Source organism: Anabrus simplex, chromosome 14, assembly GCF_040414725.1.
Source record: "Anabrus simplex isolate iqAnaSimp1 chromosome 14, ASM4041472v1, whole genome shotgun sequence".
NCBI lineage: Eukaryota > Metazoa > Arthropoda > Insecta > Orthoptera > Tettigoniidae > Anabrus > Anabrus simplex.
Genome location: NC_090278.1, coordinates 84849899 through 84865504, shown reverse-complemented (window position 1 = coordinate 84865504; position 15606 = coordinate 84849899). Strand labels below are relative to the sequence as shown.

The 15606-nt window shown below is 37.0% G+C and overlaps 1 protein-coding gene and 1 long non-coding RNA gene across 3 annotated transcripts in view; one reads left to right on the top strand and one right to left on the bottom strand.

Moving 5' to 3' along the window:
- The window catches only part of LOC136885528 (uncharacterized), a 56249-nt gene extending 41305 nt beyond the window's left edge, over positions 1-14944 (bottom strand). Inside the window, exon 1 of the long non-coding RNA XR_010861550.2 lies at positions 14758-14944. This is a non-coding gene — a long non-coding RNA (uncharacterized lncRNA). The remainder of the gene's footprint in view (positions 1-14757) is intronic.
- LOC136885406 (uncharacterized) overlaps positions 1-15606 on the top strand; it is a 139600-nt gene that overhangs the window by 74340 nt on the left and 49654 nt on the right. The window lies entirely within an intron of this gene.

The following is a 15606-nucleotide window of genomic DNA, read 5'->3' as shown; positions in this document are numbered from 1 at the left end:
AATGAACCCAAAATTACCTACAGTCAGATCACTGCCCAAAATTCATAAAAAAGATGTCCCCATTCGACCTATAATTAATAGTATCAATAGTCCTACCTATAAAACCTCTCAATTCCTACACAAATTCCTAAAAAAACACTTCAAATTTCACAACTCCAACCCCATAAAGAACTCGATCGAACTCTGTAATTCCCTAAATAAGTTCAGTCTACAACCAAACCACGTTTTATGTTCTTTTGACATCACCAACATGTATACTAATATCCCTATCAACAATACTATTAACATCATAAAAAACAATCTGTTGAAACATAGCGCATTGAGTAAAATCGAAATTGATGAATGGTTAAAATTACTTAATTTCGTTTTAGACAACAACTATTTTACCTTCAATAAGAAAATTTACAAACAAGAAGGTCTAGCGATGGGAGACCCGTTATCTGGAATACTAGCCGACATATACTTAGATAATCTCGAACATAGTAAGATTATTAATAACATCAACGGACTCTGTCTTTGGCATCGCTATGTTGATGATACCATAGCTATCATTGATAAACAAATCAACAACAGCAATAACATACTATCATTCCTCAACAACTTAGATAATAATATTAAATTCACTAAAGAAGATGAGTTCAATAACTCTCTGAACTTCTTAGATATCAAAATCACACGAGCATTGAACAAATTCGACTTCCAAATATACAGAAAACCCACCTTTTCTCCAACAACCATAAAAAATGATTCTTTACATCCCAACTCACATAAAAAAGCCACTTATCACAGTTTAATATATAGAGCATTAAAGATCCCTATGTCCTCTACTAATTTAAAGAAAGAATTACTATTCATCAAGGAAATAGCTAAATTCAATGGATTTAACACGAATATGATTGATAAAATCATCAATAAAACCAAACTAAAACTAGCTACCAATTTAACTCCATTAAAACCCGTCAAACCAAAATACGCTAAATTCACGTTCACTAACCATAGCATTTACCCGATAACCAATTCATTAATGAAGCACGAAATAAAAATAGCCTACACAACAAAAAACACTAATCGCAATTTATTCTTCAATCACAACTCTATCAACATCACAGACAATAGTTACTCTGGATCAGGAATATACAGATTGAAATGCTCTACATGTAATTTTTCTTATGTTGGCCAAACTGGCCGCAGCTTCTCTACCAGATACGCCGAGCATTACAATGCCCAAAAACACAACAAATTCTCCGCAATGGCCAACCATATGAGGGACACCGGGCATAAATTCACCACAATAGAACAAGACCTCCATATCCTAAAAAGAGTTGATAAAAGCAAACTCATGACAGAATATGAAAACTTATTTATTTTCCTCGACCAACATTTTAATAAAGATAAGAATCTAAATGACACTATTGATAAAAAAAGCCCCTTGTATGAACAGATTCTTATTTTATTACGAGAATCAACTTCCCTCACCAACAAATTCTTAAAAATCTTCAACCTCACATCAATTAGAGTTCCCACCTCCCCTACAGCTAATATACCCCCCTCCCTTCCCCCCACCGCTAGTACCTCTAATTCAAATACAACCAATAAACCCATAGCCACACCCACCGGAACATCGCTCCCTCCAATAGCCTTACACCGTTACAACACGCGCAGTAATACACTCTCTTCCTTCCCTCCCACCAATAGCAGCCCCCCTCTAATAGTTACGTCAACGCAAACAGATCCCCCTCCAACACAAAACTTCAGTTATAACACACGTAGCAAGAAGTCTACTGTTGCAAATACTTCTTACTCATAATATTACAGCTATCTTTGTCACCGTCAAGTGGTAAGTGCACACGATTCTACTTCAAGATTTTTCAAATATCTTTTCACACAATTAACTCTACGTTTCTTGCTTCCATTTACAGATTCCACTTGTATATGCTTTTTCAACTAGAATATCTACAAACTCACAATTTACAACATTTGAACATCACTTCAAATTTTGAGATGGTCCATAGTGATCCTATTTGAAACTGTTCTTCAACTTCTATTCACCAACTTCATATCCTCAACGTGTTCTACAACTTCACCATATGCATCTGACTTTCATCCTTTATCTTCAAGATCATAATGAACTTCGGATCTCTCGACTAACTTTGACTTTTACTCTCTCCTCTTTACTTTGATTACATAAGATTTTTCGCCATCGTCTAATTATAACCGCCATTACTATCAACTTTACTTTTATGCAATCTTACTACTTGTTGTATAACAATCTGTTGTTTTATTCCATTGTACTTATTTTAGCAGCCTTCTAAGGTTAATTTTGTTAATACTTCCACTATTGTATCTCATCACATTGTATTTTCAAACCATCATTGTTATTTTTAATGTTATTTTACTTCAAATCTCTTCAAGATTTTAAAATTCATTTCATCACTACATGTTATTTAGACGCTTATTTTTAATTTAAGGTTAAGACTATGGCTGATGATGCCTTCAGAGAAGGCGAAACATGTCCCACTATTAGCTAACAAATTTATGTAAATCATCCAAGACGATTTTGTATTGATTAGGTGGTCTAATAAATAACTTAATGTTATTATTTCAATCTACATCATCAATACGGACCAAAAATGATATTTATTACATGTAATGTCAATGCCAACCAGGCAATAGTAAAACCTAACAAGTACTTAAACCTAAAAATTAAAATAGGCAAGATTTCTAGAGATATCAAGTTTCTTAAAGATTGCTTGAAATTAGAGTTGGTACCTAAATTTCTCAAATCTTTACAAAGAAAAAGTCATCCCTATTCAAAATCTAATGCCACTCAAAAGAAAGTAAACAACATATGGTTGAAAAATGAAATTAAACTATTATACAAGAAGAAATCTTTACTAAATTTACAATTATATAGGACTCATTTGACCATCTCTCAGAAATTACCCCCACTTGAATGGAGCTCATTTTTAAGGTACACTGACCTCAAACTATCTTACGTATTAGACAAGAAACAGAAAACCCTAAACCATAAATTACTTAGTCTTCAAGAAAACAAATGTAAAACTCCTGACCAAAATACAAACAACAAAGTGTCCCCTTCCCATTTGACTAACATTCCCACTACAATCAACCTATCTAATGCAACCTTCTCTAACCAAGAATTAAATCTATTAGATAAAGGCATCAAACATAATTGGCCTAATCACAAAAAGGCAGAAGACATCATCACTACCATCGCTGAAACCGAAACTAATATCGATAAACAAATCCCAATTGATAAACAGAATGACGTACGATATGAAGTAAAAAAGAAACTCCCAACTTTGATTAATGAGATAACATCTAATAATAACCACAATGTCTCGAAACAAATTCTAAACCTGAAATCCAAAATCCATAGCAACAACGTAGTAATTACAAAAGCAGATAAGGGCAACACCATAGTAATAATGAACAAACAAGATTACATCAATAAAACTGAAACCTTTTTTTCAGACAATACCTATACCTTAATTAACAAAGATCCTACAAACAAAATACAGCGTAACTTAAAGAACCTTCTGAAAAATTCTAACTTCATTTTAAATGATCAAGATTATCAGAAATTAACTGTAATGAACCCAAAATTACCTACAGTCAGATCACTGCCCAAAATTCATAAAAAAGATGTCCCCATTCGACCTATAATTAATAGTATCAATAGTCCTACCTATAAAACCTCTCAATTCCTACACAAATTCCTAAAAAAACACTTCAAATTTCACAACTCCAACCCCATAAAGAACTCGATCGAACTCTGTAATTCCCTAAATAAGTTCAGTCTACAACCAAACCACGTTTTATGTTCTTTTGACATCACCAACATGTATACTAATATCCCTATCAACAATACTATTAACATCATAAAAAACAATCTGTTGAAACATAGCGCATTGAGTAAAATCGAAATTGATGAATGGTTAAAATTACTTAATTTCGTTTTAGACAACAACTATTTTACCTTCAATAAGAAAATTTACAAACAAGAAGGTCTAGCGATGGGAGACCCGTTATCTGGAATACTAGCCGACATATACTTAGATAATCTCGAACATAGTAAGATTATTAATAACATCAACGGACTCTGTCTTTGGCATCGCTATGTTGATGATACCATAGCTATCATTGATAAACAAATCAACAACAGCAATAACATACTATCATTCCTCAACAACTTAGATAATAATATTAAATTCACTAAAGAAGATGAGTTCAATAACTCTCTGAACTTCTTAGATATCAAAATCACACGAGCATTGAACAAATTCGACTTCCAAATATACAGAAAACCCACCTTTTCTCCAACAACCATAAAAAATGATTCTTTACATCCCAACTCACATAAAAAAGCCACTTATCACAGTTTAATATATAGAGCATTAAAGATCCCTATGTCCTCTACTAATTTAAAGAAAGAATTACTATTCATCAAGGAAATAGCTAAATTCAATGGATTTAACACGAATATGATTGATAAAATCATCAATAAAACCAAACTAAAACTAGCTACCAATTTAACTCCATTAAAACCCGTCAAACCAAAATACGCTAAATTCACGTTCACTAACCATAGCATTTACCCGATAACCAATTCATTAATGAAGCACGAAATAAAAATAGCCTACACAACAAAAAACACTAATCGCAATTTATTCTTCAATCACAACTCTATCAACATCACAGACAATAGTTACTCTGGATCAGGAATATACAGATTGAAATGCTCTACATGTAATTTTTCTTATGTTGGCCAAACTGGCCGCAGCTTCTCTACCAGATACGCCGAGCATTACAATGCCCAAAAACACAACAAATTCTCCGCAATGGCCAACCATATGAGGGACACCGGGCATAAATTCACCACAATAGAACAAGACCTCCATATCCTAAAAAGAGTTGATAAAAGCAAACTCATGACAGAATATGAAAACTTATTTATTTTCCTCGACCAACATTTTAATAAAGATAAGAATCTAAATGACACTATTGATAAAAAAAAGCCCCTTGTATGAACAGATTCTTATTTTATTACGAGAATCAACTTCCCTCACCAACAAATTCTTAAAAATCTTCAACCTCACATCAATTAGAGTTCCCACCTCCCCTACAGCTAATATACCCCCCTCCCTTCCCCCCACCGCTAGTACCTCTAATTCAAATACAACCAATAAACCCATAGCCACACCCACCGGAACATCGCTCCCTCCAATAGCCTTACACCGTTACAACACGCGCAGTAATACACTCTCTTCCTTCCCTCCCACCAATAGCAGCCCCCCTCTAATAGTTACGTCAACGCAAACAGATCCCCCTCCAACACAAAACTTCAGTTATAACACACGTAGCAAGAAGTCTACTGTTGCAAATACTTCTTACTCATAATATTACAGCTATCTTTGTCACCGTCAAGTGGTAAGTGCACACGATTCTACTTCAAGATTTTTCAAATATCTTTTCACACAATTAACTCTACGTTTCTTGCTTCCATTTACAGATTCCACTTGTATATGCTTTTTCAACTAGAATATCTACAAACTCACAATTTACAACATTTGAACATCACTTCAAATTTTGAGATGGTCCATAGTGATCCTATTTGAAACTGTTCTTCAACTTCTATTCACCAACTTCATATCCTCAACGTGTTCTACAACTTCACCATATGCATCTGACTTTCATCCTTTATCTTCAAGATCATAATGAACTTCGGATCTCTCGACTAACTTTGACTTTTACTCTCTCCTCTTTACTTTGATTACATAAGATTTTTCGCCATCGTCTAATTATAACCGCCATTACTATCAACTTTACTTTTATGCAATCTTACTACTTGTTGTATAACAATCTGTTGTTTTATTCCATTGTACTTATTTTAGCAGCCTTCTAAGGTTAATTTTGTTAATACTTCCACTATTGTATCTCATCACATTGTATTTTCAAACCATCATTGTTATTTTTAATGTTATTTTACTTCAAATCTCTTCAAGATTTTAAAATTCATTTCATCACTACATGTTATTTAGACGCTTATTTTTAATTTAAGGTTAAGACTATGGCTGATGATGCCTTCAGAGAAGGCGAAACATGTCCCACTATTAGCTAACAAATTTATGTAAATCATCCAAGACGATTTTGTATTGATTAGGTGGTCTAATAAATAACTTAATGTTATTATTTCAAGAGTGGGATGTGTCGGACCCTACCCACTGACGCTGGGTGTATGCAGGTGACGAAACTCTGGTTAATAGAGCAAACGCCTGAAAAGCCTTACATCTGACATGTTTTTGACATGCTCTATTGGTGAAAAATATCTAATTCCCTCCATGGGAATTTAGAATTTTCTATTCAGAACTGTTTAACATGTTTCCTGCTGCAGTGAATTTTGATGACTATTTTACATTGTATCAGCCCGATGAAGTCTTAACTGATGCGAGGGCTCCATGCCTAAAAAAAAAGTGCACATGAACATGCTCGTAAATTTGATCTAAGGAAGAAAAATACGTAACTTCCCTAATAAATACAAATCTGAGAACTTATATTCGCTTACCTAGAGCAATGTAAAATGGAACAGGTTACACAAGACATTAAAAGGGTGGTGCTCTTTGTATTGAACAACAATATGCCATGTGAAGGCAACATCGTAGGCTTCATTTTCCGTAATCATGCTAAAAAGTTAGACAACAATCTGAGCAAAGGGTAACCCGAAGTGATATACAAGAATATTCCTTCGGGTCATCGGTAGGCCGATCGAAACTAGCAACATGCCTCAATGCTTTACTTCAATAGGAACACGATGTTGCCATTACTTATCAGAAATATGTAACTAGGACATAGTTATTTACTCAGCAATATTGGGAAGTTCATGCCGATGGTACAGAGTAACGTGCTTCCGGACACAGGGTGACCTGAACTGCAAGGAATGTGTTAATTGTATATGAAAAATTTTCTTTATATTTCTACTTTTCTATAGGCAAAATTTCCACGAATTTGTGTGTGATCCATGCATTAGTTTAACATATCTATCTCCATACTGTCCCTTTAAGGCCACAGCCACTTCCTTTCTACTCCTAGCCCTTTCCTGTCCCACCGTCACCATAAGACCTATCTGTCAGTGAGATGTGAAGCAACTTGTAAAGAAAAAGTATACCAGGCAAGGTGTCGAATGGCAATTTTTTTTAAGGAATGGGAGTCAGAAAGCAAGCTGGATGAAAACCAGTGTGGTCATGCTCCAACAGAAATAGACAGTTATGTTTAGGTTTCATAGATCCGTAGAAAGCATATAGCAGACATTAACCATACTGAGGTTTGTAGGCCATTCAGAAATTAAGTTTCCCTATTTCCTGTAAACATTTTTAGCCAGAAAATATGAGCATGCAACAGATGATTTAGCAATCGTATACCAGCCAGACAAGTCCTGCCTGGTGTCGGTAGCACAGCAGCACTTGCTCAAAATGACAGCTCGTATTCTCTCTCCTGCTGCCTGCGATGTTCAGTCTGTTATAAAGTTTCTACAGAAATTGCGATGTCTCATTCAAAACAGGTGTTGTGGTGATCCATGGCAACGCTCAGTGCTCAGCAACTGTTCTGCAGGAGTTCGTCTGGGACGTGTTTGATCATCCATTGTACAGTCCTGATATTACAGTAATTTTCATCTTTTATGCACCTCAACTAATTCCTGTCCTCCCGTCACCATTTTCACACGTATGGTATGAGCTGAAGACGAACATCACATGCTGGTTCCATTCCCAGAAGGCAGACATCTATGACACATACACACAAGCTCATCCTATGATATGTCGAGTGTCTCAATTCTGGTGGTGATTACGTTAAAAAACATTGCTGTATCGGGTGCCAATAAGGTTTTTCATGTAACTTTATTTTAAAAAACAGGGAAACTTAATTTCTGGATGGCCCTCGTATTATGGGATTAAGAGTAAATTATTACAGGAAAAAGAAATTTATGTTTACAATCGGGCTGCAGTGAGAATTGCTGGTAGAATGAGTTCTTGGTATTCAGCAATGCAGGACCTAGTTTATTTTACTCAAGTCCACCAGCAAGCTGGTCAGGAAACCCCCCCTATCTTCTACCTAGGACATGCCACGTGGGAGTTGTAACCTCTTCTCCTGCTATGGCATTGTAGAATGTTCGTGGAGTGCCATTTTTGAGTTTTATTTGATCTTTTGGGCTGTAACAGATCCATCAAACTACGTGTGTCATGGAAGTAGCCTGCTGGGCAGCTTTCCATGACTAACAGTGCTGCTCATAGTGTCGAGAGGCTGGTGGGGCAATTTCACAGAGCAAGAGAAATATTACTACAAACAAATGGGACACATCTATTCCTCTTGCTCAGAACTTGCTGACACATCAACTTACATTGGTCAGTACTTTAAGATAAACCAAAATGGAAATTCTGCCCCATCACAGTGCTGTGATTTGTTTCTTCACACTGACAAGTGCATCACATAAAATAAAAATATCACATGGAGACTTGTCAGGTTTAGTTGAAGAAATGATTTTTCTGCCAGTGGGTCATGCAAAATTTGTGAGACTGGACTGAGTTTCATGAAAACGAAGGACTGCATGTCTTCGTCATTTAAGACATCACTGTCGACTTGAAACTTAAAACTGTCATCAGAAGAGAAACTGGAGAGCTGTTGAAGGGACCCGGAATGCCCTATCTCTGCAATGATAAATTATCAATGTTTGATGCACCTTTTCTCAAAAACTATGACAGACCCATGAAATTTGTGTGTGTTTAGGATACATACCTAGACTAACTACTGAAGCATTATAATTAAAATTGTGCCACAGATTTAATAAATATAATTCTTTTTTAAAATATAAAAAATATAAACTTTACAGAACAATTTTCATTCAGGTGACTATAAATTTGAAATTAAGCAATTAGAGACCTTTGGTAAATGTAGAACACTTGAATAAAACTGAAAGTTTCAAGCTCCTACATTTAGAAGCTGAGAAAAGGTACATTAATAAAAGAGTACACTTACGGGAAAACAACCTTACATGGGTCAGAGCATCAAAAGTCTACCCCATAACTTCGGTCACCCTCCTCTTCAAACTGGTCTGCAAGCTCTTGACAGCACTATGTCATTTTCTGGCTTCCTTGGTTAAATTCTGGAACTTTCAGTCAGCATTTTGGAGTCTTTCTTTGTCGCACCTTAGCATGACCTCAACAGTTCGACACCAGGCGCCCAAAACCAACTTTTTCAAAACCTTACATCTTGTTACATTTCGTTCCTTGAACGTGCCACTGCATCAACTACTCCGAGGTGTAGGGTACAAATACCCACAAACAGTCTTGGGAATCCGACTCCATATGACATTAATGTTTAAAAATTAAATAATTGAAAAGGAGGTTCAACCTATTCAATACTTAAAAGAAAGAAATGCAGTAATCACATTCCTATTTAAATGGGACCGGTTTCGACCTTAATCCAGGTCATCATCAGCCGTAAAAACATGTACAATGTTTATGAATATTGGAGGTCAGTTTCACACTTTGATAGGCATAAAGACACGACACCACATTCTGTGACTTTGTGCATGACAGAATGTGGTGTCGTGTCTTTATGCCTATCAAAGTGTGAAACTGACCTCCAATATTCATAAACATTGTACATGTTTTTACGGCTGATGATGACCTGGATTAAGGTCGAAACCGGTCCCATTTAAATAGGAATGTGATTACTGCATTTCTTTCTTTTAAGTATTGAATAGGTTGAACCTCCTTTTCAATTATTTAATTTTTAACATCAATAATTTCAATACGGAACAATGAAGTTTTTATCTTTAAATCCATATGACATTGTTTACACTGTTTGGATTTCCTGTCCATCTGTGCAGATATTCCTTCAGCAGGCCAGGGTGTGCTAGTCTCTAAAAACAAGCTTTATATTTTCCATCACAGCAAGAGGTAGACTGTGTGGATGGTTATACTTTTTCCAATTATCAAACCACCCACCTCATTACAGAAGTGCTACATTTGAAATACTCATACTGAAACCTTAAAGATAGGCCTAACTCCGTTGGCCATGATCGCTACCAGCTGACTACTTTCCATGCACGAGCTATTTTTAACATTTAAAAAAATACTTCCACTCATCACACAAAAGTTATTTATATCATTTTAAAGCCAAAATTCCAACATTAATTTTAGATCAATAAATATGTATGTCTGGCAACATGGTTGGAAGAGTCCCTTAGATCACATCTTTCAGTCATTTTACCATGAAAAAGAACATACCCAGGGTCATTCCGTGTCAACAAAAATTGGACAGTCCAACTGTAATTGCAAAGATTTGCAAGGCAGGTAATCCTCCTTAGAACCTACCTAAGAAGTTGGAAGTAAAAGGCATGCCTGCAGAAAGGACGAAATATCTGTTTGACAACATCCGAGAGTGCTGAACAGCAGAAACAGGGGATTTATTGTGCCAACGGCCAGGCAACAGTAAGGCGATAATTCTAGATGGTTTGACACCGTGGTTAGCAAATTCGAGTCCCATTGGTCGGAAAGCAAGTAACAAGACTGATTGTGTTCGCAAAAGGAACACCAATATGTAATTAAGAACATTCCAAAAAAAAAAAAAAAAAAAAAAATAGGCAACAATTCAGTTTTGTTAATACAGGATACAAGATATAGTATGACTTAATATAACTTCTTCTACTGCTGTTCCCACATGCATATTTGACGCTGTTCTACAGCTGGATGCCCTTCCTGACACCAACCCCATATGCAGGGATGCAATGACCCCAGCATCTTTCAGTGGTGGATGGTGTATTGCCTGAATATGAAGAGGAAAGTTGATACACACACACAATCCGAGGTAGAAGATTTAATCAGACACGATTAAAATTGCCGGCCCACTCGGGAACAAACCCGGGACCCTCTGAACCGAAGACTTCAAAGCTGGCCATTCAGCCAAGGAGTCTGACATTAGTAATATAAAAATTATTCATTAATTGGATACAGAGGCTCGTTTTCCTTTTGAAAGCAACTGCATTCTACTCCTGTACTGACTTGCTAGGCCTAACGTACAAGAGGATTTTCTTTCAGGGTGGTCTCCCTTAGCCTTTGGCAGTCCCCTGCCTCACTGCAAGGCAGCAGCTGATGAATGTGTTATTTCCCACACAAAGGTCTCATCTTATACAACCTCCTAAAGGAAAACTCTCTCTGCTCACAGCTATTGGTTTTCCCTTAGTTTGCCTGGTTTGGTATCGGCCAGACAGTCTTAGGTAGTACCGTCTACTGTTGCATACAGTGGCAGAATATATTCTGACCTGAGAGTACCTTATTAGGAAGGTCCAAATGCTATATACTAAGTGCAAAAGCTGGGTCAGTATTGGAGATAGTCACTGAATGGTTCTATACAACCAAAGGAGTACAACAGGGAAGTGCCTTATCACCTCTTCTATTCATAGCAGTTATGATACAATTTTAAAGGAACTAAAAGGAAAAGGTAATAAAGATCTTCAGGCTTTGGTGTTTGCAGACAATGTGGCAATATGGGATGAAACAGAGGAGGGAGTGCAAAATAATCTGAATGCATGGTGTAAGAAGTTTGATGATTATGGAATGAAATTTAACCCATCACAAACAGTAGCACTGAAAATCAGCAGACATAATACAAAATGCAACATAAAAATACAGGACCACCAAGTTGTAGTAGTACACCAATTCAGATATTTAGGTAGCATAATGGCTAGTATTAATAGAGCTGATATAGAAATAACAGAGTAACCAAAGGCTCTAACTCTTACAGTATCATTAGACACCTACTATGATATGAGAAGGTCCCAGAAAGAACAAAAATGACCCTGTACAAGTCATTTCATTCCCATCCTTACATATTCTCTGGAAACCTGCACACTAACATCAAAGGATTGTAGTAGGATTCAAGCCTGTGAAATGAAATTTCTTGGAAGTGCCCTTCAAAAGACATGACTTGGTCTTGTGAAAGATGAGATCCGATCTAACCTAGGTCTAAATGAATCGATGGAGAAAGACTTAGGGCATCTAGACTTAAATGGTTTGGGCATGTTGAATGAATAGGACAAGATTACCATGTGCTTATTTCCAAAAGAGGTAGAAGACCAGCCAGAAGACCAAGAGGATGGATGGACCAACTGAGGGAAGACTTTGAGAGAAGAGGATGGAATTGGAAATCAGTCATGGACAACAAAATCATTGAATAGGCAACTTTGGAAGACGCTCGTTTTAAAACGCCCTCGCTGGAAGGGCAAACTGATGATGAATTGGATACAGACTGTAGTTTCAGAATGATCTTTTAAAATATCCGTTATTATTATTATTAACATTACTACTCTTATTGTAATTGTATCCTAATCCTATTTTGTACATCTTAAGACGAAACTTTGTCTTGCGGCACTCGTATACGACCTTTTTCACTTTTTTCAAATTTTGAACATGTTTACATCTTCAATTTGCGGAGAGTAAAACTCCCCAACATTTATGAAAATATTTTAATATGCAAAGCTGCTTCATGCTGTGAAACAGTTTCTTAAATCTCTAATCGGAGTACTAATTTATGACCCGTTTTCCACAGATTTTCTCGAAATTCAATAAATTCTATCTTAGAATTTCAAAGTTACATTAAGTACGGTAATCAGATTATAAGTAGAGGCTTCTGGTTTTCACGAAAATTATCGCAAATTTATGTACTAGTCAAAATATGGTACCGGTATAAGTGCAGGATCAGCCGGCAACGGGCGAGCATGGGCTCCGCGGCTGCTGTTCGTGTCAATCGTGTCTATGACGTCATGCACGATACATGATGTGTTTAGAAAGTCGAGGTTTGCTATCATGGCGGATAATTCGAAGGGACGTGTAGCAACAGCTAAAATGTATCAATTATGGCCTGGTATATTTGGCTGTTTCAGACGACGTACCGTAACAATTCAGACACTCGATTGGATTAGGACTTCACCAGCTGGTTCGTAAAAGAGAAATTAACGGTCCGATATGATACGGCTGACGCGACGTGGCCAAAACTCTACGAGTATGAGGTACGTCCGACAAGTACGAAAAACATTGGTCTGGTTTCGTTAAGTCCGGCTAGTGACAAAACCATTGATCTGAGGACAAGCAAGCCTCCAGGTTAGGGACGCCTTACGAAAACAATTTTAATTCACCGGAAACCACTAATAGTGACAGCTCAGGTTGTGATCAACCGAAAACCACTGAGAGTGATAGGTTCGGTTAGGTGCGACAACATTACCAATTGAGCGGCTGTTATGACTTCAAATTGTTTTAACAACCATTCGCGAAGGAGTGATTATGAAGTACTTTTTACTGTCCTACACTATGACGCTCTTAAGGCTAAGGCCACACGAGCAGTTAATGCTGTTGGAAGTCAGCAGCAAACACAGGAGAAAAAAAAAACCTTGTGTTGCAATGTGATGGGCCACACTTGCCAGTAAATGCAGTTCAAGGTCTTGTTGCTGAAGGGATAGGCCAGAGCCTATTTCTTTCACTGCATAAGCTGTTGGACAGTGGCCACAAGAGACAGTATTTACTGCGTATTTCATTTTCGTTCATTACGTATATAACAATAGTATATTTGCGTAATATGGAGTATGTGGACAGTGAACCTGTCATTCTGGAAGTGGAGAAGTACCCATGTTTGTACAATACGCGTAGTAGCGGCGCTAAGAAGCTCGGGGGAAAAGGGGGCGCAATAATTGAAAATGGGCCTCTCGTTTCCTGATGAGGAAAGTTACAGGTTTATTTCGTAGTGCAAGATTGTATATCGTTACAATGAACAGTAACGACGACATTTCGCCACTTATAACTGATAATAGATCGTGAAGAGTTCAGTGATATCCGGTATTATTTAAAAAAAAATGTCTGGGTAAAACTTCAGGTTCTCGTGAATAAGGACAAATTTACCCTTCGTTGACCTATAATTGATAATAGGATGAATCCATTTTGTGTGTGTGTTGTGTCAACGCCTCCTCACTCGCACAAGTCACACGGATAAAGCAACATTCGCTGCAAGATTCATAACTAGATCGTCAACACACATTCCTTGCTCTGCAGCAACTGTACTACAACTGCATTTGCTGCCGCAGTGTGGCATCCAGCGGCAGCAATTGCCGTGGTACAGTTTTTGCTGCTTACTGCAACTGTATTTACTGCCTCGTGTGGCCTTAGCATATCTGAATACAGAGCAGCGAATCAAAATTTAAAAGGAAATTTACGAGAATGGAAAGTAGGCCTAACTGAAATACGATATTTAAACATTTACCATACCTTATACTGTAAAGTACCCCTTCGCAATTTTTCCAGAAGGGAACGCATGGTTCCTTAAGTTTGAATGGGGGAAGAAAAAAAAAAGAGTAAAATGAATATAATTAACCGAACGCAAATACGCGTAGTACTTTTCCATATCAGATAATTTATGAAAATATAACAACACTACCTACTTCACAGCTATGGGAATATTTTCTTAAGTTCCAATTGGACCAGTTTGACAGAAACCTAGGCCTATTCCAGGTTTCAGTCTCATCACAACGATAAGTTTGTAATTTATAACTAAGCAATATTTTAGCTTAACTGCAAATCTAAGATTAACGTGGAGCGAAATTTTACAGCCTTCAACAGTTAACTTTAGATTATATTCAATCAATTATTTGAAGACTTAAAATATTGTTTAAACTGAGCACATGTATAGCCTTACCGGTTATCTTCTTGTTACGAATACTCGTGAAGCCAACTTCTAGCACTGCGAAGCTGCATGCTGCAAACCAAGGACTGGGCCTCCCAGTGCCGCTTCTTGCAACAGTATCGTCTACGGGTCCAACTCACGGCCGTCTGGATCTTTCACTGCACACCACCTGCGGAACTAGCTTGAGGTTTCATGAATGGCCGTGTGAGCGCTAACGGTGTGGTTTGTATTCGTCGTCATCTGTTGGCATTCAACCAAACTATTGTAATGGCGGCAATAGCCGACGATGTGAATTTCAATTGCGTTCTGTTTATATGCGAATGTAAATTTTTACCACTTTCTACGGTGGTGGTGGTGGTAGTGATTATTGTTTTAAGAGGAAGTACAACTAGTCAACCATCCTCTATATAACACTAATCAGATAGAAAAAATGGAAGGGGTCCGACACTTCGAAAAATGAAGGTATCGGACAAAGGAAGACAAGTGCCATGAAGGGCATGAAAATGAAAGTTTAGATCTTCCCCAATTATTACCATGTTGTGAGATGGACAGTAGGCAATGGTATGATGATAAACGGGGATAAAAGTCAGGCTGTGAGTTTCACAAATAGGAAAAGTCCTCTCAGTTTTAATTACTGCATTGATGGGGTCATTTTGCAGTTGCTCACAATCTTGTAACTTATTTATTACTCTGTACAGAATAACATCATCTGCAAAAAGCCTTATCTCCGATTCAACTTCTTTACACATATCATTAATATATACAGTATAAGAAAACATAAAGGCCCAATAATACTGCCTTGAGGAATTCCCCTCTTAATTTTCACAGGGACAGATAAAGCTTCACCTACTCTAATTCTCT